General features: G+C 44.3%; 1 protein-coding gene across 10 annotated transcripts in view; it reads right to left on the reverse strand.

Annotated features, from left to right (window-relative positions):
- The window catches only part of LINGO2 (leucine rich repeat and Ig domain containing 2), a 1,433,890-nt gene that overhangs the window by 110,658 nt on the left and 1,297,076 nt on the right, over positions 1–26,156 (reverse strand). Inside the window, exon 5 of one of the 10 annotated variants that reach the window (XM_075595720.1) lies at positions 23,257–23,386. The exons of the other annotated variants lie outside the window; for them this stretch is intronic. The gene's annotated coding sequence lies outside the window, so the exon portion shown is untranslated. The remainder of the gene's footprint in view (positions 1–23,256; positions 23,387–26,156) is intronic. 10 annotated transcript variants of the gene reach the window in all.

Genomic DNA, 26,156 nt, shown 5'->3' on the forward strand with positions numbered 1-26,156 from the left:
TAGTAATGACCCAGGCTGTGCAAAATCAGCAGGCCGCTTTCATTTGTTCTACTGCTTAACATCACCACTGCAAGAACATCATTGTTTATTATGGCTCAAAGGCAGTAATCATTTTACATAATGTGCGGCTTCTTTTCACTCAATTACTTCCATGCTTTAGGCTGATGAGAAGAATAATTTTGCAACAATTACTTGCACCTCTACAGTAGCTTCCCGATGATTCTTTTATTACAAGTATTTTTTTGTTTCTATGCTTTTCTTCTCGCTTCTTTCTTTCGTTTCTTATATAGACAATAAATGGCCAAAATCTGGTTCTGCCCTATTTTCAAAATAATCCCAGTTTAAAGCAGCAGTTCCCTACTGCCACCTGCCATTCTTTTTGTGACCGGGTTAGGGTACCTCGTTTATTTCAGCTCTGGGGTCCCCACTGGCTCCCCCGATACTTGCCGGTAATGCTGGTACTCACTGGTACTAAAATCCCTTGCCTCATGTGGGCCAATAGGAAACAACCATAGATGATGTTGCGACTTCCTATTGGCCCGCATGAAGGGGGAGGTATAAACCACCATTTTATTTCCACTGGAGGGGACTGCAGCAGCGCATCTTTACTGGTGGGTATCTCGGGAACCTAAGGGATCCCTGGAGATGAAAGATGTAAATTTTGGCTCTGCAGTCACCCTGGTTTCCACCCTAAAATAGAAAAGGGGGAGGGAGCTTGGTTAAAAAAAAATGGCCATATACTATTTGTGTACAGCAATACCCACCACCAGTGTTTTAACTACACCTTTTTATACCCTGCACTTTAGTTTATTTTGATACTAATTACAAGATTAAACTTTTTTTTTCATGCTTTGCATATGAATGGGATACTTATACCCTGGACCATACATTGTCCAACCCATCTATGCTCCCCAAGAGTGCATTATAAGGGATTCTTTCCCGGACGTTACATGTAACTGACCGGACCTTGTATAAATGCTTTAAGGATTTAACAGAAACTTAATTTTTTTTCTTCATTGAATGTATTTTCTATTGTCTTTCTATTTTCCACTAAAAAAATCAAGGTGTCAGGGATAGGTTTAAATTGCGGTCAATGGAATGTGCACTGCATTGCCATAGAAACCCCATACAAATGAAAATTAGATCGGAAAGTTTCAGGGCTTAGCTTAGAAACCACTGAAGCCAAAGAAAAATAAAATATCAATAACACTTCACTTTTAGGAATATTTGAAAGACTAGAGATACGCTTGGGGGGGGGGGGGAGGCTGCATCATAATATACATTTAGCTTTAAATGTATTTTACTGGAAGTAGCAGATTCAAAATATCTTGGTGTCTGATAAGTCTACTTAACCTTTACATTGCACGAGTACCAGCGAATCTCCAGCACTTTCAATCATGTGACTGCTCCAGGAGCGGTCACATGACTGCAATTGACGCCCAGATGTCAAAAACGGAAGTGGAAGCTTGTCCATGTCCTACCAAATACGTCATAAGAGAACTGTGAAGGTTAAAGGTTCAGAGCCTTCTATAACCAACATGAACCAATGGCATTTGTAACAGCATGTTTAAGGGGTTTAACACAACAGGGGTGATTGACACATTGCATTTTTTGCAGGTCTAGAACTACAAACATTTAAAAATATTTAAGCTATTTTGAAAACATGGTAAGTGGGAATGTGGGAGGGGATTTTATTTCCTGTGGCAACTCCCTTTGTGTCACATCATTGTGTATTTAGCAAGATAAAACGGCCCTTCCATTGGACCCCTGCATTATATTTGAAGGCAATTGGACAGCATCAAGGTATGCTAAAGGAAGAGGAAACAATTGACCAGCATTCCCTCACTGTCTCTCTGAAAAGAAAATCTTTCGGAATTTTCAAAGGAACTAAAGCAGCAAAGATTTCATTTGTTTATGCAAGCTAAGTAGATTACGTTGTGTACAAAAGGATGCTTTTGTCAGCTAGGGGGGATTTCACCTTTAAGTAAGTAACAAATAAGTGTTTTTCTATTGTAAGGTGTATTTACAAGCAGAGATAACATGACAATCGGCCATCACAGAAAAATGTTATTTGTTGAAGTAATTCTTTATGGAAATACCACATATAAAATACTTATACTTCACAAAGGGTTACTGTGGCATCCAGCTGCAAGGAGGACAAGAGTTCCTATATAAAGTTGATTGGGTAGCATGGCACAAAAAGCAGCTGACTGTGGTACTTTTGTCACTGCGCGGCTGTTGGGTACAAATGAGATGACTCCTGGGGTAAAGCAGCAGAATAAGAAACTGCAGGGAAGTGGAATCTGTTACACAATTTAAGAAGCCAATTCATTTTACAAGTTGGAACAGACAGATAAATTGCAATGTTTTGCTTGGTAAAGGCAGGGAGCTGGAGTTTGTTAATTGGTATGTGATTTAGACAAACATTTGACAAGGTTGAAGCTTGAAAACTATGCTGTTTGCATCAGAAACTTTGAGGCTTAGTGCTTAGTGACGTTGCTGAAAATACTATGCATGGCCATTCAAGTGCTGAGGAACTGAAACAGTATACAGATGAATCAAAGGTGTTGGCTCCCGCTGCTGCGTTATGGTGAGTTACAGTGCGATATTCTGCATTATCACTGCCATTGAATCCTATGGAAAAGCTGAGATGTTTTGTGTTATAACGCAATGTGTTATGTTATCAGTGGGAGCAATGAAGTCGGCGGTATCTACAGTATATGTCTGTCATGTTTTGAGATGTGGAATACGTTACTTTGCGAGTAGTTACATGTTAAGTTTAAGCTGCTAAAAAAATATTTGGGGTGTACTTTTCTTCATGCTTGAGAATAGTTTAATAGTATTCAGATAATCATACATGAAGAATACTTTGTGTGACATTATTATTGATATTAAAGCTGCAGACCAAGCAATATCCTACATGTGTGTTAATTTTTTTTATAAATCAGCACTGTACTATGAGAAAATACTTGTACCGGGGTTTTCCGTTAAGCCGCCCAACCGATAAGCCGCCCATGGGCGCTTATTTTAGGTGGGCGGCTATATGGGGTTAAACAACTACGTGCGCGCCACTCTATAGTGACTCTCACCTGAGGTGTGCTCGGGACCGGCAGCCCCGGAGACCCTGGAGTATCGGGAGCCCGACAAAGTCTCTGAAGGAGCACACTCCCATGTCAGTGAGGCGGCTCGCGCAGGTTGCCGCCATTGGAACAGGTTAGTAACTAGCCGAATATGAGAGGGACTGGGGCCGGTGCAGACACCATACCGCTGCTTTGGGGAGTAGCCTGCTTCCCGGCCGGACTCCCCAGTCTGCCGGTTCAAATCACCACTGCCACTCCTCCGTTACTATGGCGATATGTGGTGACGTTCACTGCCGATGTCGACGCCCTACTGCCATTGGGAAACCAAGGGTGATGCCGGGAGTTGTAGTTTCGTATGGAAATGTTATCAATGTGATGGTAAAAACAACGCACTGTCGCCTGCAATACGTTGGCTGACCCAAGTTAGTGATGTCATCTTGCTTAGCACTTAGTGCTTAGCACTTTAAAATCATTGGGAGGGGTTCTCAGCATCCTACAAAGTGATATACTGTAGTGCCGGCGATTATTCTAAAACAAACCTGGGGCAATCTCCAAAAAGACCTGGGTACATGCTGCAACATTTCAGTGACATTTCTGCAGACAGACTAATGGCCCATCGGATTAACACAGCGGGGGTCCCTGGCAGTCCCATTCAAACTGAATGGGACTGCCAGGAACCGCTGCTGTGTTAATCCGATGGGTCATTAGTCTCTGCAGAAATGTCACTGAAATGTACCCAGCATGTACCCAGCATGTACCTGGCTAGTTTTAGAATACTCGTTGGCTCGTCTGTAAGTGACTACCGTATTACAGCCCAGGGCTGTTATTCTTTCCAAGAATTAAGTCCAAAAACCCAGGTTTTTCCATTTTACGGCCCTGGGCGGCTTTACGGAATACCCCGGTAGCATTTTTTTTAAATCAACTCTAAATTACACTTTTAATGTATTATAATGTAACAAGCATTTTTGTTTCAATAGCAATCATTTACAAAGTCACATCCCACCCTCTTCTGAAACTGGCTCTGGCACACCCAATTTTGAGCCCTGCCCTCTCTCTAGCTGTGCACCAATGGTATCTAATGAATGCCTGGACACATGATATTCCCCACAGAACTTTGCATCTTTGGTCCTCTTCTACTGCACTGACAGCCATTTACTGAACCTCCAAGCCGAATCTTCGCTAATTGATCACAGGAAAACAGATCGTTCGGCAACTTAGATACTTATCAATGTCTTGATTGTATTGGTGCACATATTAAAGGGAACAATAAATTTAAAACAAAATAAAAAGGCAGCTTGGACTTCTGCTTTAATAGGGTGAGTGATTGACTTTCTTAAAGGATTAATGGCTGTTAAAGTGCTTTTTTACATTGTTTTACATTTTGCTTAGACAGGATTGAAGCAGGGGGTCTCCGGAGCCGTACCCATTAATTTTAGCTCTGGTGACCCTTTGCTTCCTGAGATACACTCAAAAGAGGGTGGCGGTTTCTAGGCAAAGTTTAAAGCTGCCTCATCACATGAGCCAATTTGAAGCCAAACCTGATGACGTCACAGCTTCCTATTGGCCCACAGGGTGTGGGAGCTTTGAAACTCTGCCATTACTTAAACCCTGGTAGTCAAGACGAGCGGCTACCAGTACCCCCTACGAAAGTAAGTATCTCTAGAAGCAACCCCCCCACCCCCCAGAGCTGAAATTAATGGGTCCAGCTCCAGAGACCCACTGCTTCAATCCTGTGTAAAAAAATAAAATAATGTAATTAAGTGCTTGGATTACACTTTAAGCTTTACATGTGTTATTTTAGAAAATATTTGATTTGAAATTCAAGTTAATGTATGTTTCTGGAGGTCCTTAACAAGTATCACGTGCCAGCAAATATTGAATGATTTACTGCAAAATCCTTTCACAGTATTATGCACTGCCAATTAGGTCCTGTAAGTCACTTAGTGTAAATATAACATTCTTGTAGAAAATTAGACTTACATCATTTCAAAAGTTTAATGTATGTGTGAACAAAATGTTCTGTGCACATCATTTTTAATGTTGGCACATACAGGAAGAGATTTCAATACTGTACATATTGCATTACCAACAACCAAGGATATTCTAAAAATAATAATAATAATAATTTTAGCTTGAAAGGTGTGTGATAAATATAACTGATTGTGGTGAATAAAATTGTAGATTGTCCTGGTCGGGAAATCAGATAAAGATTTTTTTTCCACTGTCTTTGATTGAGGCCTGTTTAGAATGGTTAACTAACTTAATTATCCTGTAGAGTGCTGGACAAAGTGTTTCTGATTACAATTACATTTGCTCTGCTACACATACTTCATGTCACGAAGCAAAAATGTAATACAAGAACCTAGGAAAAAAACTAAATTGTCTCTTTATGGTACCAAATTGAGCAGTGTCTGCATATTGATAACATTTCTGCTGTAACCCAGGGACAAAGTTAGATATAATTACAAGTCTTCACATACACTTCATACTCCTGTAAATTGTGCTCAAGAGGGTTTGGGAACTAAAAGTTTTGTGAACTAAATTAACTACCATTTATTTTCACCAAGCTTTTTATGCAGTTTGAGCATATGGTTAATCAGCGCTAGCAGTGCTTTAGGCCACGGGCATAGTAAAAAATAGCGTGCTGAGACGTGCTGAGCCGCGCTGAGCCAGCACACTTACCTCCTGCATCTTGTATGTGTGTGGCTTCAGCAGGCTCGTGCGGGGGCATGCGGCAGCGTGCTTAATTGCAGCGACATATTAAATTAAGTTATCATGCTTTCCGGAGCGGAGGGCCGGTCACGTGACCGCAAACATCCAATGGGAACGAGGGACTAGCCCCGCCTCCCACCATGCCTCCGCCCCACCTCCGCCCCGTCCACAAAGCGCGCTCACTGCCTCGCCTGCCAGGACGCAAAAAAGCACCAGCTTGAGCAGGCGAGGCTGAGCAGGAGCACGGCTCAGCGCGGCCCGAGGCACCATGCCCGCGGGCCTTATTTGGAATTCTGACATAAGCACTATTTCACCTAATCAAAACCTAAGAGATTGAGGGAGACTTCCGGTGACGTCACAGCCGATGGTCTGCTAGTGAGAGAGCTCCCGGCGCCCTCGCTATTAAAATTACCAGAATAAGCTTTTCCCCCACCCCAAACTCCCCGAATTTGGACCCCACATCGAGATCAAACACTAGAGTGAGGACAGGGAAGGCGCAAAAGAAGAACCAGTACCCCGTCACCAAGTTCTTCCCCCCGGCACAGCGCCCGGCTGATATTAGCCCCGATGGGCAAGATGGCGCCGAGGAAGAACCAGAGCACGAGCCGCGCAGCGGCCAGCAGAGCCCGATCGACACAGATCCCCCCGTCTTAAATAAAGAATTTTTTGACTCCCTTATCACTAAAATGAGGAGGGGGGTCCAAGAGGACACTGAAAAGCCCTTCAAATTATACGCGCCGAAGTGGGAGCGCTGACGGAGCGGACAGAGGACCTAGAGGTGAAAATGGAGGGAATTACAAACGAACAAGCAGAGACCCACGAAGAAGTACTAAGATGCGGAGATGCGATCCGCGACATGCAAAACAAGCTCGAGGATCTGGAAAATAGGGAAAGGAGGCAGAACATCCGCCTCAAAAATATCCCTGAAGACATCACGCACGAGGAACTTCAACCTTACCTCCGCAGACTCTTCCTACAGCTTGTCCCCGACCTATCAGACCATGATTTGCACACCGACCGAGCCCACAGAGCCCTGGGCCAAAGTCAACAGACCCCAACCGTCACAGAGATGTGGTGCTTAGAATGCACGCTTACTCCGCAAAGGAACGCATCATGATGGCTGCCAGGGACCTACGCTCCGTGACAATGGATTGTGTACAAATCCAGCTTTTCAATGACCTCTCCCAACTAACGATTAGCAAGAGAAATGCGATGCGTCCACTTACCTCCCACCTCAGAGACCAAGGGGTTAAGTACCGCTGGGGGTTCCCCTTTAAGCTGGTAGTGCTCCGCAATGGCCACCACCACACAGTGTCCGCTCCTGAAGACGCAAAAGACTTCCTAAAAGCATTAGGGGTCCCCCTCCCTCCACAGAAGAACAACCGTCCCCGCACGGATGCGACGTCGGAGACGGCCCCCAAGAAACCCCCCGAGCATCGGAGAGACTGGCTAGTCAGCGACTCCGGTGAACCCAGATGTCCCCGCTGCCTGCTGGAACTCAGCAAACCGCAGGACGCCCTCACAGACGTCCCTCGCAGACCCAGAGGCCCTAAAGACAGAAGCAAATAACTACCACCAAAACCCTCAACGAACGAGAGTCCCCATGGGCCCTACAGACCCTAACACAACTGCCCACAAACCCTTGCCCCCCCTCCCATACCCTGCCCCCCCTCCCTCCTCTCCCCCCCCTTCCCTCCGCTCCCCCCATCCTCCTCCCCCCCTCCCCCCCCCACCGCTATTCCCCCCCTCCATACCCCCCCCCCCTCCCTCACCCCCTACACCCCCTCTAAACACAAAAATCCAGTCTACTTACCTTCCCGCTTCCCCCCGATGCCAAGGGAACCGAAGCTGCACCCGCGGAGTTCCAGACACCAGCGGAGAACAACAGCACCCGTGCCACTCCCCAAGCTCCTCAGAAGCCGTCCTCTCGCGATCTCTACGAACGAGACTGTCACCCGGGCTCCAACCCGAGGAGGCCCGACTCCGGGACCGGAGAACCAGGGACTCTCCTAACAGACACCTCACTCCAGGGACACCTGCCGGACCCTCCCCCCCTTCTCTCTCCCCACACCGGTCCCTCCCCCCCCGCCATCCCTCCTTAACCCCCCCATCCTAATCCCCCCCTCATCCCCCACCACCCCCCCCAAACCAGAGAACCCAGCCTACTTACCCCCACGTTTCCCCCCGATGCCAAGGGAACCACTGCTGCCCCTGCGGAGATCAAGCCACCAGAGAAGAACAGCATCCGCGCTGCTCCACAAGCCCTCTCTCCGCGTTCCCGATGGTCAAGAACCCCTCCAGACCCTCAACTCGGGGAGGACCAACTCCGAAACCGGAGATCCAGGGACTCCCCGAATAGACACTACTATACAAGGACTGCAGCCGGAGGCCCCCTCCCCCCCCACCCACAACAATCAGGTTGTATGAACGAACACTGACACCCCCCCCACTCCCGAATCAAAATGTGATGTACCCCATTATCCCCCAAGGAAAGCCCCATTAACAATATACAAACCACATGTGTATAAGTAAAATATAAATATACAGTTTAAGCATGGTCCAGGGTTAAGAGGGAGCTCTCCTCAGGAGTATCCCCCAAACACTAAAGAATGTTATAAATAATGTGCCATGCCCCTCCCCCCTCCTCCCCCCTCCTCCCCCCCCTCCCTCCCCCCTCCCCCCCTTCTTTCCCTCCTCCTCCCCCCCCTCCTTCCCCCCCCCATCCCCTCCTTCTTTCCCCCCTCCTCCCCCCTCCTCCCCCCCTCCTTCCCCCCCATCCCCCCCTTTCCAATCAGACCAAGGACCTTGTTAGCTGTCTCCCCATAAGAACCCCCCCCCCATCTCACCCCAAGGTGCCCCCCCCTTCCCTCCCCCCCCCCAGGGTAGATATGTATAACCAACCTGTTTCACCCTATATCAATGTGTGCACCAATATTGAATGTATAGAAGACAACCACAATGTTTAGGCGATACCTCGGTCTAGGAAAAAAAAACTCCTCCCGAGAGCAATGTTTTAACCACCTATTGAGAAAGCAAATACTGGGTGCCCCCCCCCCCTCCCCACCCCTCTCCCTCCCCCCTCCCCCCTCCCCTCCTATCTCCCCCCCTCCCCCTTTCAAACCAGACCAAAAGACCTTTTTAGCTGTCTCTCCATAAGAACCCATCCCCCCCATCTCGCTCCAAGGTGTCCCCCTCCTCCCTCCCCCGCCCGCCCGCAGCGTAGACCTGTTATGTATAACCAACCTGTCTCACTCTATGTCAATGTATGCATCAATATTGATTGTATAGAAGACAACTACAATGTTTAGACGATACCTCGGCTTAGGAAAAGAACTCCTCCCGAGAGCAATGTTTTAACCACCTACTGATGATGTAAATACTGTGTGCCCCCTCTTCCCCCCCATCCCCCACCTCCCCCCCCTTCCCTCCCCCTCCCCCCCTTCCCTCCCCCCCTTCTCTCCCCCTCCCCTCCCTCTCTTTCTCCCCCCTGAAACCATAAAGAGTACTCAAATAAAAACATATCGTAAGGGGGGGAAAATAACGATTGTAAGAGATGTATAGGGGGAAAAAATAGAAGAAGACGAAGGAGAGTAAGCCCCCCAAAGGCCCTAGATGACCCCTCTCACTTAGGGTCCCCCCCCCTCCCCCTATGCCCGCAACTTAGTGGGGGCACGGGGCTTTGCTTGCTGGCTGCGATCTGTGAGTGACGCCCCGAAAGGTCTCCTAGGGGTCTTTTTGTACCCCATCCCCTTGACACCAGAATGTCAAGAGGAATCTTTTTCGGGCTCCAGGATAGCCCACCTTCTTTCTTGTCCTTTTGTGTCCTCCCTCCCTTCCCACCCTCCTGTTCCTCCACCCTCCCCCCCCCTCTACGACCCTTCCCCAGTGCCCACCTCTGGAACAACAGAAACTCCCCCCTGCATATACACACTGACCCAAGCTAACCCTGACATGGGAATAACTCAGGGACAGGGGTTCATCCCCGAGACCCCCCCCACTAATGGCGTCAATTAAGATCATTTCCCTAAACGTTAAGGGCCTTAATTCAACCCGCAAACGCAAATTAGCCCTCCAAGAATTTAAAAAGACTAAAGGAGACATAATTTGTATCCAAGAAACCCATTTTAACAACACAGGCCCGCCCAACACATTTAAACACACATATCCCCAAGCGTTTTTTGCATCCTCCCCCAACAAAAAAAGAGGGGTGGCTATACTGATTAAAAACAATACCCCATTTGCCCCAACACAAGTAACTAAAGATCCCGAGGGACGGTATATACTCCTCAAAGGTATGCTATCAGGCTCCCCTATAGCCATCCTCAACATCTACGCCCCAAACGCAAAACAAACCCAATTCCTCCAGAATCTTCTTAGTACCCTTGACCAACAGACGCTCTCCTCCCTCCTCCTCGTCGGTGACGCAAATATGGTTCTAAACCCAGACCAAGATAGATCGGGCCAGACTGCAGCCCCATACTCTATCCAACTACAGAAAAAAAAAAAATTCCAGGATACTCTTAGAGAGTATTCGCTGACAGATATCTGGCGGGCCCAGCACGTGGGCCAGAGAGACTACTCTTCAGCCCCCCATCAGTCTTACTCGCGGATCGATTATTTTCTAGGCACCAACAATGTACTCCAGGCATCCTCCCACTCCGACATAGGCCCAATAACCTGGTCCGACCATGCCCCTATCATACTCACCCTCTCTCTGCCTTTCGTCAAAACATCAGTATATAACTGGAAACTCAGCGACTCGCTTCTCAACGACCCACAAGTGATTAAGACAATTAAGCAAAAACTACACACCTTTTTCCAACTAAATAAAGGCTCAGTCCCTGCAGCAGCAATGCTCTGGGAAGCGCACAAAGCCACTAAAAGAGTGGAACTCATATCACTAGCCTCCTATAAGAAAAAAATAAAACAAAAAGCCCAGAAAGAACTTACGCAAAAAATCTTAACGCTAGAGCAATTACATAAACAATCCCTATCGAAAAAGGTGTTTAGAACCCTTGAGAAAGCGAGATCCGACCTAAAAATACTCCAACTTGACGAGGTAGAGAGAGCCCTGAAATGGACCAAACAGCGGTTCTATGATAGGGGTAACAAAGCGGACAAACTTCTGGCCTCAAAATTAAGAGGTATTAGGACAAAGGCCCAGATCACAAAGATCAGAACCAAAAACGGTCAAATCTCGTACAACGAGAAAGACATCGCGCGCGAGTTTGCAGAGTTCTACACGGACCTCTACAACCTCCACCCCACTAGCCAATCAAACGATAATGATAAGAGCACCTCCGACTACTTAACCCAATGCAACCTCCCGTCCCTCACACAACAAGAACTTGAGTTCCTAAACCAGAGAATAACCCAAGAAGAGCTGGATAGTGCAATATCCTCACTCAAAATAGCCAAGACACCCGGACCGGATGGATTCTCCAACGGTTACTATAAAAAATTAGCAAAATCCCTGTCCCCCTACCTCCTAGAAATGTTTAACTCCTTTCTCCAGGGAGAACAGATCCCAGGCACTATGTCAGCAGCCAATTTGGCTATCATACATAAAGAGGGCAGAGACTCACTTCTATGCGGCAGCTACCGCCCAATATCCCTACTAAACACTGACCTCAAGCTTTTCAGTAAAATTCTAGCAAACAGACTGAACCCTATTCTCCCAAGGCTAATTCATATAGACCAGGTGGGATTTGTGTCAGGAAGACAGGCCTCTGACAACACCCGCAAAATTATTGATATTATAGACCACGTGCACCTCAAACAGTCTCAGGCCTTGATACTCAGCCTCGACGCGGAGAAGGCCTTTGACCGGATCAAATGGTCCTTCCTTGACCAGACGATGCGCCAATTCGGTTTCTCCGGCCCATTCCTTGATGGAGTCCGAGCCCTTTACACTAACCCCACGGCCTTACTAAAACTACCGGGTGGCCGATCCAACCCAATAAAAATCCAAAACGGTACTAGACAAGGCTGCCCCTTTTCCCCTTTACTCTTCGCCCTGTCCATAGAGCCCCTAGCCGCCAGAATCAGAACGGAACCAACCGTAAAAGGAGTCTTAGTCGGTGACAGGGAGTATAAAATCTCCCTGTTCGCCGATGATATTATCCTTACCCTATCAGATCCCCTCACTTCCCTCCCCAACCTAGAAAAACTATTAGACCAATTTGGCCGCCTCTCAGACTACAAAGTCAACACAGACAAGTCAGAGGCCCTCAATATCTCTCTACCGAATCCCATATGGACAACCCTGCAAAAGAAATTTAAGTATAAATGGAATAGCTCCCATATCAAGTATTTAGGGATTAAAATAGCGAGCTCATATGGCTCACTATACCAAACCAACTACCCTCCCCTTTTCCGTCAGATCATAAGAGATCTCGAGACCTGGCAGACCCACCAAATATCCTGGTTCGGCAGAATAATATCCACCAAGATGAATATCCTTCCCCGATTGCTTTATTATTTTCAGACCCTCCCAGTCCCCGTCCCACTAGCAGATCTGAGGAATATCCAGACCCATATTCTGCATTTCATCTGGCAACAATGAAGAGCCAGGGTCCCACGGTCAGTACTCTTAGCGTCGAGGACGAGAGGGGGTCTAGGGGCGCCGGATGTAGTCCGATACTACCAGCCAGCCCAGCTGAGGCAGGCGGTGGTTTGGAACAACCCCCTGACCTCTAACTGCTGGTTAGAGATAGAGACGCACCATGCGTCCCCGACCCCCCTCTCAGCCCTACTATGGACCCACGCCCATAGAGGCAAGAAGCCCATGAGACTCAGCCTTGGAGCAATGAGATGCACGTGGTCGACATGGTTGAAAACCAAAGGGAAATATGGCCTAGCTTCAACCCCCTCTCAATTGACCCCCTATTCGGGAACCCGGATTTCCCGCCCAGGTGTTCCCGACCCCAATTCAGCCAATTTCAAGGCCTAAACATCAGAGTGGTTGCGGACTTACTGGAAAACAATGAGGTCATGCCCCTCCGGGAACTACGAATTAAACTAACGTCCCCGGATCTTCCTATATTCCAATATTTACAGATTAGACATTTCCTGAGAACCCAATCCCCTAACCTAAAATTCACACCGCGTTCCAGATTTGAGACCCTCTGCCTCAGAGGCGAGTACCAAAGAGGCCTCATCTCCGAGATATATAGAGTACTAGAGGCGGCCCAGCCCTCCCCTAGTCATTTATATATGCAAAGGTGGAGCGAGGACCTGAACACCAATATAGACCTTGAGGACTGGGAGCATATCTGGGAGGCAGCTACCAAAACTTCAATTTGCACACTCACAAAAGAAAACATTTACAAAATATTATTTCACTGGTACCTGACCCCGAGTAGACTGAGCCAAATCTACCCAGGCACCCCCGACGAATGCTGGAGGGGATGTGGTCAAAGGGGGGACATGTCCCACATTTGGTGGACATGCCCAGAGATCCAAAAATTCTGGACCCGGATCCAGGGCCTTCTGACCGAGACCCTGGATGTTGAGATAACCCTGGACCCCCTGACCTACGTGCTGGGAAAACCAGTCGACGACCTTCCCCCCCCTATAGCCAGACTCACGGCAGCGATCCTAACGGCCGCCAGATGCTGCGTAGCTGCGGCTTGGAATAAAATCAAAGCCCCCTCTAGAAGAACGGTAGTCACTAGGATAGATGGAATTATGGGTATGGAAAGACTAACGGCAATGCTGAGACAAAAAATGCCGCAATTCTACTCAACCTGGGAACCTTGGCCTGGATCAGGCGACCTGACTATCACATAAACTTTACTGCAGGACTAACTCCCCGACCTCCAAACCCCAAAGCTCCCCACCGCCGCCCTCCCTCCGCCCTCCCCCCTCTTTGTCCAAGTCATTCCCAACTATCCACCCCTCCTTCGTCATCCCCTCTCTTTTTCACCACCAAAAATGGGAAAATGGATTATTGTGTGTCATCAACTCCTCCCATGCTATGTACATGTACCGCGCTGTATGTCTGTGTTGGCTCATTTTCCAATGTCTGTAACATGTACCAATACGCTGTCTGACACCAATAAAGGAAAAAATATTTAAAAAAAAAAAAAAACCTAAGAGATTAAGGTAAAGTCACATAACGTAATGACTTCAGTTCCCTCTCAGCTTTGGACTACTGTTACCTGGCTCTCCATTGTTTACCAACCACTCAATTGCTTGATTATTTTCCTCACTTTGTCTTCTCACACACCTACTGTCATCGTTGGATACTTTAACATACCTATTGACAATCCCAATTGGGAGGCCACCTTCAAAAGTGCTCATGCACTGCTGAACATACTGTAACTTGGAGGAAATCGAGCTTTTCAGCCAATTTCATCCACTATAAATTCAGACTTTCCTCCTACAAACATTGCCATTTCCCTTGCCAAGCAAACCTACTTTTCTTCTGTAGTACTAACTCTGTCCTCTAATCCTCAATGCATTTTAACTCTCTTCTCTGGACAACCACCCCAGAACTCCCTTCTACTTTTATGGCTCAAAACCTTGCCACCGACTTTACTTCACAAATAAGATCGACACGATACACATGAGATCTCTTCACGTCAGGCACCACACACATAACCCACCTCCCTTCACACAGCTTAATCCACCCTCAAGTAATTTTCCCTGGTTATTGATGCCATCCTGTGACTATGGTTTCAAACCAACTGAGTAATATATATAGTAGGGGTTATGCTGTTTAAAGTACCAATTAAAAAAAATAATTCTCCTTGAACTAGACAATACTTAAGTAATAATACACTCAGAACAGGGCATTACTGGTCAATAATGCCCTGGGTGAAGAATTGGACACAAATGCCCTATTTTGCAGGGAATTTAACTATCATAGGTGTAACACTTCTTCCCCCGGCCAACAGAAGAGGGGCCACACCAAAGTGTCCCAATGTTTGTCAGGTGTTGTATTTACGTGCAGATGATGCTCCGTGGCTCTTATTACCTTGTCTCTCAGGGTATTGGCATCTGTGCAGGCTGGTGTGGTACGCAAATGTATGGGGGGCACCAGGAACTTTTCTTAAACGTTATTATTAATAGGAACAGTCCAATACATCATCTTGGAGTGCTCCGGCAGCATTCCCAAAGAGGCACAATTCTTTACTTTATTATCTACATTGCAAGGGCAAGACAACAACCGAGTATGGTGGTTCCTTACCACTGATACATGGGCAGGGTTCAATCTCACATAAGTGTAGCACCCCCCCCCCCTATAGGAGATCATGGAGCTACCTTGTGTATTCTGGTGCTGGTGCATACCTGTTGGTGTGACAGAAGGTCTCAGGACTCCGCGATGTTGTGGGGAGACATCAGGACAGGCTTTCAGCTGGTTGTTTTACCTTCAGCGCAGTGCCTCCATCCCATGACGATCCTGGGGAGTGGCTTGTAAGCCGGCCTCCTACAAGGCATAGGCCCTTTTAGTACCAGGATAATCCTGAACTGTATTAAATAACATCCTATACAATTACATAACCAGGCCATGAAGGATTTACTTCCAACAATGCCCTCTCTTTACTGGGACTTATGGTGCTGGAAGGGCCAAAGAAATTAGTAACCAGGGGTACTCCGCTACATAAGCATTCACCATATCACTTGGGACAGAACTGTAGAAATTCTTTAACCCCTGTAATCCCCTTGCAAGTGGGACACACTTCAGGGTCATATAGTGGGACCCTATTTCTTTAGTGAACACTTCCCTGTTCTGGGGGATACAGGCCTCAAACCAGGGAGCCTGTACTTCTATTACTCCTACATTTCTAGGGAGCCCATCTTCAAGGGCACTTCCCTATCTATCAAAACAACAAAAGGGATTCTACCCCAGTTAATCAGTACTTAAATATGTACAGGTGATACCCTCTCCTCTGGTTCCTCCTGGGATCTGAAGGTGGAGCTCTAGGTCCCTCCTATTTATAACCAAACCCCAACTCTCGGTCCCTGGGCAGAAAAGGGACAGAGCTAAGCCACACGGGTGCTACATTGGCTAACTGTATCCTTTATTTATTTTTCATTAATAATATAGACACTTTCGTACAGTAATATTGATTTCATTTTCTTGAATTTGAGATGTCACACTCAGGTAGGGAGGAAGAGGAGTCAGTCCTCACCACTCCGTGCCTGAGAGCTGCTGAGCACTCATCTGTATGTATGACGAATGCTGCAGCTCTGGGGATGGATCTGTGATGTTTGGGCAGAGTTATTGTAAAAGGGGTGGGTTTAGGACTCTGTCTCAGGGTCTCCTGGCAGTGTGAGATTTACCTAATTCTGCATAAGACTGTGAGACTGAGCCCTAATGAGTAAGTCACATATTTGCCTGAGACTAGATAGGGCTGCTGATAGTATTATTAGTGGTTTAGCCTATATTATGTTGCAAGTTGGAAAATTATCACTAAAAAGAGAGAGGATCCAAGCAGAAATTGATCCATAGACTTCAAAAAGGACAGAATCCTGTAGCACTCAAAAACTTTTTGACAAGAGTCAAATTGACATTTAAAGTCTCTTTAATGATGCAGACATAAGACACAACGTTTCAGGGAGATCCCTTCCTCAGGTACAGGGATCTCCCTGAAACATAGTGCATTATGTCTGCAACCTTAAAAAGCCTATAAATGTCAATTTGACTCTTGTCAAAAAGTTTTCGAGTGCCACAGGATTCTATCTTTCAGTAAATATGGCCCCAAGGTCCACTTGGTCTTGGCTTCTAACTGGACTCTGGAAGCACATTCCTCCTCTTATCTTCCCTGTTACACAGCCAGAGATGGATGGGATTGAGAGGCAGCCATGTGCCCAAGTGTCTGTGCCTTATAAAATTAAGCTGACAGAAAGTGTGTAACCATGAAAAATTATTTAACAAGCCTGGTATATATTATATTTGTATTACTTGATAGAAACAGGAATTCACTGTTTATTTATTTCAAAAGTAATAAAGATGGAGCTAAAAAAAAGAGTGTTTCCCTTATCAACTTCAAGGGGATACAGATAGGGAAGGGGAGTACTTGTTAAGAATGATTTTATATCTGATTTTTGAGGTGAAGTTTTTACCTTTTAAGGTTATATAGTTTTGAGCAGAAATCTCTAAAAGTGTCGTTTATCTCTCTCGGCTTATGTTATTTTTCCTGAGTGATTTTTAATGGCTGGGATTCTTTTGTTAGTTATCTTTGTTTTCAACTTATTCGCAAGTAAGCTGTCTGCTTTATTGTATTTTGTATAAAGCGCCTGCTTAGTCCATCTCAAAGATTGCTCTTTTTTATCTAATGAAAGGGAATTCAATTTTGTCCTTAAGTGTGCGATCTTTTCAGATAATTGTAACGTTAGGGAGGGTTTATTTTCTAATTTCATGTTGGCTGTATTACCCTGGAGAAGATCAATTTCTTTATATCGTATTTGTTTTAGATGAGATGAAAGATTTCTAAGATGCCCTGTGATCATAGCTTTGTGTGCCCCCAAAATGTTGATAACTTACTATACCATGGCTGTGTTTTTTCTATACCTTCCAGGCATTTTGTGAGGTGACAGGGTAAGAGAAGTGGCTGCCGCTCACCTATTATATATACGTGAAGGTGTGTGGGAACTAGGGTGCATACGGGAAGAAACAATTTCTAGAGTACGGGGAAAGGTCACAGCAATGACCTAAAAGAATCCTATTTGCACTCACTAATTCCAAATGCTAGGCTAGGAAAGATTCAATCCTTGGAGTTGCCCCCATTGCCATACATAAACAATTTAAAATCATATTTATTGAACATATATGCAACAATACCAAATTAAAACACCACTATGTGGCTAAAATCAAGGGAAAACGGAGGGATGTAGGGAACAAGTACTGGTATAGTTACCCGAGCAAGCTGAGACTCTTAATTTGAAACAGGACAGTAATATAGGGTATAATACCAAAACTCCCAAATTCGTATAGATTCTGGGTACAGGATATGACCTGAATGATAAACAGAGGGATTGGTAAGTGATTTAAGGTATCTGCAAAATAGTGAGCCCCATATGGTAGTGCTACTATGCAGCTATACAATAGTTGGGTGACGTCACTATATATAGTATACAGTAGCGGTCACTTGAGTACCACTGCACCCAAGATATATATCGCTCATACAGCTAATGTTTAAGATACAGCCCAGGTGTATTCCTGGTCACTGATGTATGTAGCCAAATGAGTACCTCTATGTCCTCAAATTACAAACAGGTGCGTCACTCACAGTCCCGTGACGTCGCTATTCCTCTATCTGAATACCACTATATACTCGGAGCTGTGTAAACAGTTAATGTGTAGCACTGCTTGTGTTTCAAGGCGACAGTGTTCTCACATCATAATCAGCTTCTGTTATACATCTCACATATTCATACGACCTGAGAGTCTCACAGACAGATTGCTCGCTTCCCGGGTCCCTGCGCTTCCGGATGACGTCATCGGAAGTGCGTCATCACGTACCGACGTACGTTTCGCGCTCGTGGGCGCTTCGTCAGGGTAATGGGAGTGATTAGATGTATCTCCTCCCTACTTTAAATACTTTGCAGTCGAAGGCGGGATTATCCGCTTTGGCCAATCCATGGTATGTACTGTATTGTTAAGTGGACTAATATGTTGTGCCTCCATAATGGAGTGTGTATGCCTGTTGTCCACTTAATACTTATTCATGTTGCTAAATGCAACTTGTCTGAATGGGGAATGAGACGCATAGTGCTCTCATAAACAGGAACGGTTTAAACCTTGTCAGCAAAGTACACATCGTGATACAGTTATTGTAGTAAACGCTTTATAGGAACATGGTAGTTCTGAGGATATCTGTCTCCAATGCCACATGTATATATGTTCTTCCTTAAACCTAACCTAGGTGTATCGGCAGGTAAGTATACATTTGGTATCCATATATGATATCAATGACGTAGGAGTGTTAACACCCTTACTAATGACCGCCTCTAAAGTCAATGCGGCCGTAATGAGTTTAAGACTCTATTTAACTAAAAGCTCCAGATGTACCACAAGTTGTTATTGGATCTCTTTTAGTTAGACTGACACATATCTCCCACCCTGTGTCCACAGTAGTTATGCTTAATCGGGGTATGTTTGTCAGTCATATAGGAGTGTAGATATGTTTAAATGACCGCCTATAGTAGTCAATACGGTCATGGGGGGTGTTAGGACCCTACTGTATATCACAAAAAAAAAATTGTATTATTTTTTTATTGAACATATTGTGTGGTAAACGAGTATTGTGGCATTTGTGTTGCCATCCTCATAAGAGCCTACCTTAAGATCAGGTGCTGATAGATTTTGTGGGGTGAGCAACATTCCCTGAGAGCTAAGAAAGGACTCATTTAGCCTCCAGGGGGGGAGGGGGGGTCGAGAGCTGAGCAATAATGAATTGTGAATCACAATTGTAATTGGGGCATGATCAGAACATGTGATTAAACCTATATGGGCCGAGTAGAGTGAAGAGACCATTCCTAAATCTATAGTTGATTCTAGAATATGATTAGTGGGAGGCTGAGAAGAAAGTGTAATCGCAGAAAGAGACATTATTGATCAGAATAGCCAGTCCACATTTTTTTTTAAACGAATTGGACACTTTCTATATTGAATTTTGGGGGATTTATCCACCTGAAAATGTGTTTCCAGCACACAAATTATGTCCCCATAGTCCTTACCAAGCAATTTAAAGTGAAATAATAATAATATAATAATAGCATGTTCTTGTATAGCACTGCTAGTTGCACGTAGCGCGTTACAGACACATTTTGCAGGCACAAGTCCTTGCCCCATGGAGCTTACAATCTATATCTTTGGTGCCTGAGGCACAGGGAGATAAAGTGACTTGCCCAAGGTCACAAGGAGCCGACACTGGGAATTGAACCAGGGTCCCATGCTTCAAACTCTCAGTGCCAGTCAGTTACTCTGATTGTATTCTGTTACTCACTGAGCCACTCCCTCTCATTATGTGAATGTAATGCTTTGACATTGTGAGAGATTATTTTATGCATAGTTTTCAGGTGATAACCATAAATATATGGAAAATGAGCTAGAATTTATAAGGCAGATAACTTTAATACAATAGGCAATGTATTATGTACCAAAGGGGGGGGGGGGAAATAAAATATAAAATCCAAAGGGAAAGAACATGCCACGTGAAAGTACTCTGAGCAAATTTTAAACACAGAGTAGTTGGTGGGGTCTAAGGTAGAACTTTCAACCAACAGTATTGGTCTACAGGGAGAATGGGATGAGAAGTCTCTATAGAAAATAAATAATAAATAAAGTAATGCGGGCTAATAGGAAGCTTCTTATTGGCCTGCGCGACGCTGGACATTTAAACACCCTCATTAGATTAAGGAGCACAGTTTCTCTGCTTGCAGGGATAATGGCACCACTACGGAGGTAGGTATCTCTGCAAGCAGGGGGTTTCCAGAGCTGAAATCAACAGGGTTCAACTCCAGAGACCCCCTGCATCAAACCTGTAATAAAAGTTAACCCATATTGCTGCTTTAAAGAACTATGAAACATTAAAAGTATTAGTTATGGATTCAATGCACGGGCTCCGTCAGAACAGATATAGACAAAAAGTGGTCCTAAAGCCTGGCCACTCCTTATTAATAATAATATAGATATGGAGACACTTGTGTTACTTCTGCGCTATGTACATAGTGCTATCAGCCATATATTGCATGACTCAATTTGTCAATAGAAAGGTTATCAGAGAGAAAATTGTATAGTCAAATGGTTTTGCTTAATCCTACAACATATATAACAGTGTCCTCTCAGTGTTGGTGACTGCTAGGGTAGGTTACATACTGTACACATTCTGGTGTAAGCAGCAAATATATAGTAACCTTCATGTATCTATTTTTAGAGCACACTCGCATAGGACATTACAGCTCTTGTCATAAATATAACCCTATGCAAGCAGGCTATGAGTCGGTGAGAGCAGATTTCTGAAGCGGGTGTGTGTGCTTCTGTCACCGTAGTGTGGTGGTGCCACTTTTATGTTGTGTGACAATTCACGGAAAAAAGCATATTAGCCTGCTTGCTATGTGGTAGTAGATGGAGCAATAGAACAATACACAATACGTTTAATATGCTGTCCATGCTTGCACTCCAGCTCATGATCACTGTGCTTATTTCTGAGATCTGAATATCTCTATTCTGATACATCATGTCAGCCTGTTTTCAATTTCGTGTCCCCTTTTAATAATATTTATTTTAGAATATTTATTTCAGACCCTTTCTTTTAGAATGAAATGAAGTGTGATCGTGCTTGTATCCTTTTAATGGTATATGCAGTACCTAAGGCTGTTCTCTCCAGTATGTCAAAGCATGGAGTGCAAGGAACAGATTGAAATATGGACAACACTGTCCTCTCCTGTGCCGTTTAACAGAGAGTTAATAGAAAATAACTAACAAGGTAAAGCTTCTCTCATCCATCTTTGTCATAAATCCTAATACATTCTGTAGTAGCCTTAGGCCCTTATACAATGCATACCAAATAAGCACTTAAAGGCCCATTACTCTCTCCCTGTTACCGTCATGTACGCCAAGGCTGTGGAGTCAGATCTTCAGGGATCGGTCTTGATCATCAGTGGTTCAGGTGAAGGCGCGGTTTCTTGGGCCATACAAACATTTAGTAACAGACATTCACACATATACATATCGGGAGGCAGAAAGCAGGGAGGGAGACAACAGGGAGAAGGAGACGGGCAGCAATGTTGTGTTCTGCGGAACCCACTGGTGCAATGAATCAGTTATGGTAGTGGGAGGTTCTTCATGTCATCAGGTCTTCCTTTTCAGTTTCTGGCATGGGCAACTCCATTCAGGTCAAAATTCTTTGGGACTTTGGCTGTGAGGTCTTGGTGTGCCCTTCTCACAGCTCAAGGTCCCACTAGTTGAGCAGGTGGTAACCTTCCTCTGCCATTTTAATTGTTGAGTGTTTCCTATTTTTCATTATTATTAGGCGGAAAGGAAAGCCCCATTTATGTGGGAGTTTATTCTTTCTTAAAGCGGTGGTGATGCTTTTAAGAATCTTTCTGTTGTCTCAAATCACCGGTGATAAGTCAGGGAAGACTTGCATCTTCCTATGCCCATCTGTGAGCGCGGAGCTGAGGTAAAAAGCATGCAGTATGTTTTTAATGGTAGTAAAATAATGTAGGCGCACCAGGACATTTCTGGGGACATCTTGGGGTGCCGCTCTGGGCTTCATGGTGCAGTGGGCTCTTCCAATCAAAAGCTATTTTAACTCAGCCGATGGCAGAAAGGCTTTTAAGAAATCACTTAAGGAGGATTTTATGGTGATGTGGTCCTGCTCCTCAGTCACTCCACGGATCCAGAGGTTATGTCTCATTGACCGGTTCTCGAGATCCTCCTGCTTTTCCAGGATAAGTCGTGCAGTCCTCTAGGGAGGACACATTGTTCTCTATGTTCTGTGCCAACTCCATATCATTGGGATCACAATCCTCGTGTATCCCCTGCGTCACAGTGCGCAGCGGGCCTTGCAGCGGGAGAAACTCCGGTCTGGTAAGTGACGTGGCCGCGCGCGCCGCCGGATGCAGTGGGACCCAGGCCTTAGTGGCCATCTCTGCCAAGCCATGCCCTATGCTTTTACACTTTTGATTGTTCTTTTACCTTATCTGAACCAGGCTGTCCCCATAGTACAAGCCCCAGTTTTATCTCTTGCTTAATAGTTATAGTATTTGCTCTCATTCTCTTGCCGTCTTCAAAATAATGCTATGGCATTGGTGCACTGTTAGGATGCTCAATGTTCTCATTATTGAAGACATTTCCCATGAAACAGATATAGGATGACTCTACAGTCTAGGAGCAACACTATAGAGAAATCTCTCAGCCTCAGCTATTTTTATATTGTTTACCTTGACAATTCAAGGCCAAATGGAACAAGAGAGGAAAGACTGGATCAATCATGCTTTAGCTATCTCCCTGGTTCAGATAAGGTAAAATAGTAACATTTGAGTAATAACTATTAATTTATTTTGGAAACAAACATGGAAGTTGTGGTTTGCAAAATAAAACAGTCGTTGCATTGTGTAACACCGAGCACCATAACACTTAGGTTACTGAAAATATCAAAACTGGATTCAGACAGTGGCTGTTTAAAGCAATAGAAAGAGTTATGCGAGTCGTTGCATGCATATTATAATACTATGTATCAATTTCTACATTTATACATGTAATTAATGATTCCCCTTATTGCAGCTGGCCCTAACAGAAATTTATGCCGGAAGCATCAAACATAAAAAATGACAACATTTTATGTGCTTTCAGAGTGATGGAATATTAAGTAATTAATGTAATGCATTGCATTACAACAATCGGCTTGATACATAGTCCCCAAAGAGTTCAATACACCCAGACAATACCCCAAGTCACTCTTGCATAAATAAAACCGCTAATGGTCTGACAACATACATTACTTACTTTCAACTGTTATTGATGAACCATCATTGGACATTTTTTCATTCCTTCCACTCGTTAGCATGTGGAGATTAATATACCACTAGAGCTGCCTGTCCAATGATCTATCATTTGTTTATCACTAGTTGATAGCCTGTAGCAAAATGAAACAAAGTTGAGAAGGCTGTCAATATTTTTTAGAAATGAATAATGCATCTTCAGTATCCATCTATTTCTTGTGTATATGCAAAGGGCCCTTTCCATGCGAGTGTCTTCCCTTTCCCTGACTAAAACACTGGCTGCTCTTCAGCTATTCAATCAGAGCATCGGTTTTTCAATTGCAGAGGTATGACTTTAATTTTCTGGCTGGGGCCCCAGATGAAATACGAAAGATAGTCTCACCAAAAGCATAGTTTATGTGCACAACTCGGCACAATCAAAGTCAGTTAAAAGGGGTCAAGGGCTGCAGCAGACATAATGCAGATCAGGATTAACATTCTTTATTCCAGGATTTGCAGAAAAGCCTGTATTCTTTATTGTTGAACAAGAAGAAGGACAAACTGTTACCTTTATCAGCATTTAAGTTCATCATGTTAAGCAGATTCTTAAAGGGGGGGGGGGGGGGGGAGAAATCATTGTGTTTCAAAGAGATCTTAATTCCCTTCTTTAAAATGCCTATTGAGAACCTGATGATTATCTCTCAACTGCTGCCCATTCTGCTATGTGCAATTACTTCGGCAGCATGTTACTTTTTAAAGGAACAATCCAAGGGACGTTTGTTTTAGCAAATATTTTTTTTTTGTTACATCGGATGGGAGCAGAGGGTCTGCGGAGCTGAACCCCAATAATTTCAGCTCTCTGGATCCTCTGCATCCAGAGATAAAGAGCTCTGTATGGGGTGCCCTGGGCTAGCTGGGGTTCAAAGTTTAAAGCTCCCACGTCACATGGGACGATAGTAAGTCGAACATGATGACGTCACGGCTTCCTATTGACCCAGCAGGGTGCGGGAGCTTTGAAACGCTCTCATTACATAAACCCTACTAGCTGAGTAGAGAAGCTACAGGCAACCCCTACTGAGGTATCTCCAGAAGCAGGGGTTCCTCGGAGTTGAAATTAGTGGGATTAAGCTCTGGAGACCCCCCTGCTTCAATCCTATGGTGATTTTTTTAATTTGCATGCTTGGATTGCCTCTTTAAAGCGATTAGTTTTTTACAATTTTTTTTTTACATTGTATTGAAGCAGAGGGTCTCTGGGGCTGAACCCTATTCATTTTATCTCTGGGTACCCCCTGCTTCCAGAAATACTTGACCCCCGGTTAGTTACTGGTACTCACTCTGCGCGGCCAGCATAATGGCCACTTTTCAAAGCTCCTGCACCCTGCAGGCCAATATTAAGCTGTGACATCACCGAGCAGCTTCTTATTGCCCCATGTGACGTGGGAGCTTTAAAAAGCAGAGGGATAACAGCACCCCCTTCGATGGCTCAGACAGATCTGTAACCCTGCTTTTCACCATCATCTCCTAGCATACAATGCTTCAACTGCAGCCAAGGATTCTTGGAAATTACATGCAAATAAACGCACAGTGTCACCTTTTGCTGCAAATCCATTTTAACATGGACCCCTATAAACTTATCCCTGCCGTATTATACAGCTTTTCAGCATAGCCTGGGTTAGTGTCAGTATAAAATCATAATGCCTATTTGTGATAAATCATAAATGTCCTTGCCATTGTTTGATTTAGAAAGTCTTCAAAGCTATGGTTACATTTTCAAATTTTTTTTTTTAAATATATATCTCAATATTCCTTAATCTCTTAAAGCACTAACATCCCCACCCCCAGAAGCATATATGAGTAACACATATAATGATAGCATTTTACACACAATTTAAAAAAAATCATGATCCTCTTAATCCCTAGCATCTGATGTTACCATGGTAACCACAAATGGTGCGTGTCTCTGAGGGGAGCTCCATTTTATCCACCCTGTTCACTTAATAATTCAAATGCTTACATCTCCGGAAAAGAACATCATATTTAAAAAATAGAGAGCGTTTTTGGAAAGAACAAGAAGATATCTCTTCAAGGAAAAAGTAAAAATAAAGATAGCAATCAGTGTGGACTGCTGCTTTACAATGGCCTGTGTTAGATTAGGCCTTTCTGAACAGTTTGCTGTCAGTGTGGTTTCACTAAATAAATTAGCAAAGAGGCTCCACTTTCTGTTTTGCTCATGCATTAGCAAGAGTCATTTGATGTTAATTGCCACGGTTATGTTCCTTGAGAACCCAAGGCAGGCCATGTTTTCAGTATAACCATAGGATATCCTAAGTGCACTCGATAGTTTGGTAATCCATTGTTTTTTCTTAAAATCTTATGTAATTAGGCTCCCCTGTGGATAGGGATCTGTGGCACCATTGTATGGTACAAGAAACAGAAAAGTCTTAAGGCCCTATCAGGAAAATCAATCAAAGAAAAAAGTGTTTGCAAAATATGTACACAAATATATTTGTGTGAGGTCACCCTGGTGAGCTACTCTAAATTGAATTTCCCTGGCTTTGGTATATTCATGTCCATCACTGCAAATAAACTATACCTTTTTTCACTGGTAACACAAAAAGGCTGTTGGCAAGGAGACAATGATATTACTGTATAGCTGGAGCTAATGTGCAGCGTGAGCCTCTCTCTGGTATATATCTGCTAAATACATGAATTAAACAAAACACAACAACTTAATTTAAGAACTGCAGTCCTTTAACCTCTCCAGACCTGTCAAGGATATATATATATATATATATATATATATATATATATATATATATATATATATATATATATATATATATATATATATCCTTTATTGGTTGGAATATCTTTGTCCATTTACATGGTGACTAATGTTATAATGTATTACTTTATGTTTTTTGA

Source organism: Ascaphus truei, chromosome 1 (assembly GCF_040206685.1).
Source record: "Ascaphus truei isolate aAscTru1 chromosome 1, aAscTru1.hap1, whole genome shotgun sequence".
NCBI classification, from domain to species: Eukaryota; Metazoa; Chordata; class Amphibia; order Anura; family Ascaphidae; genus Ascaphus; species Ascaphus truei.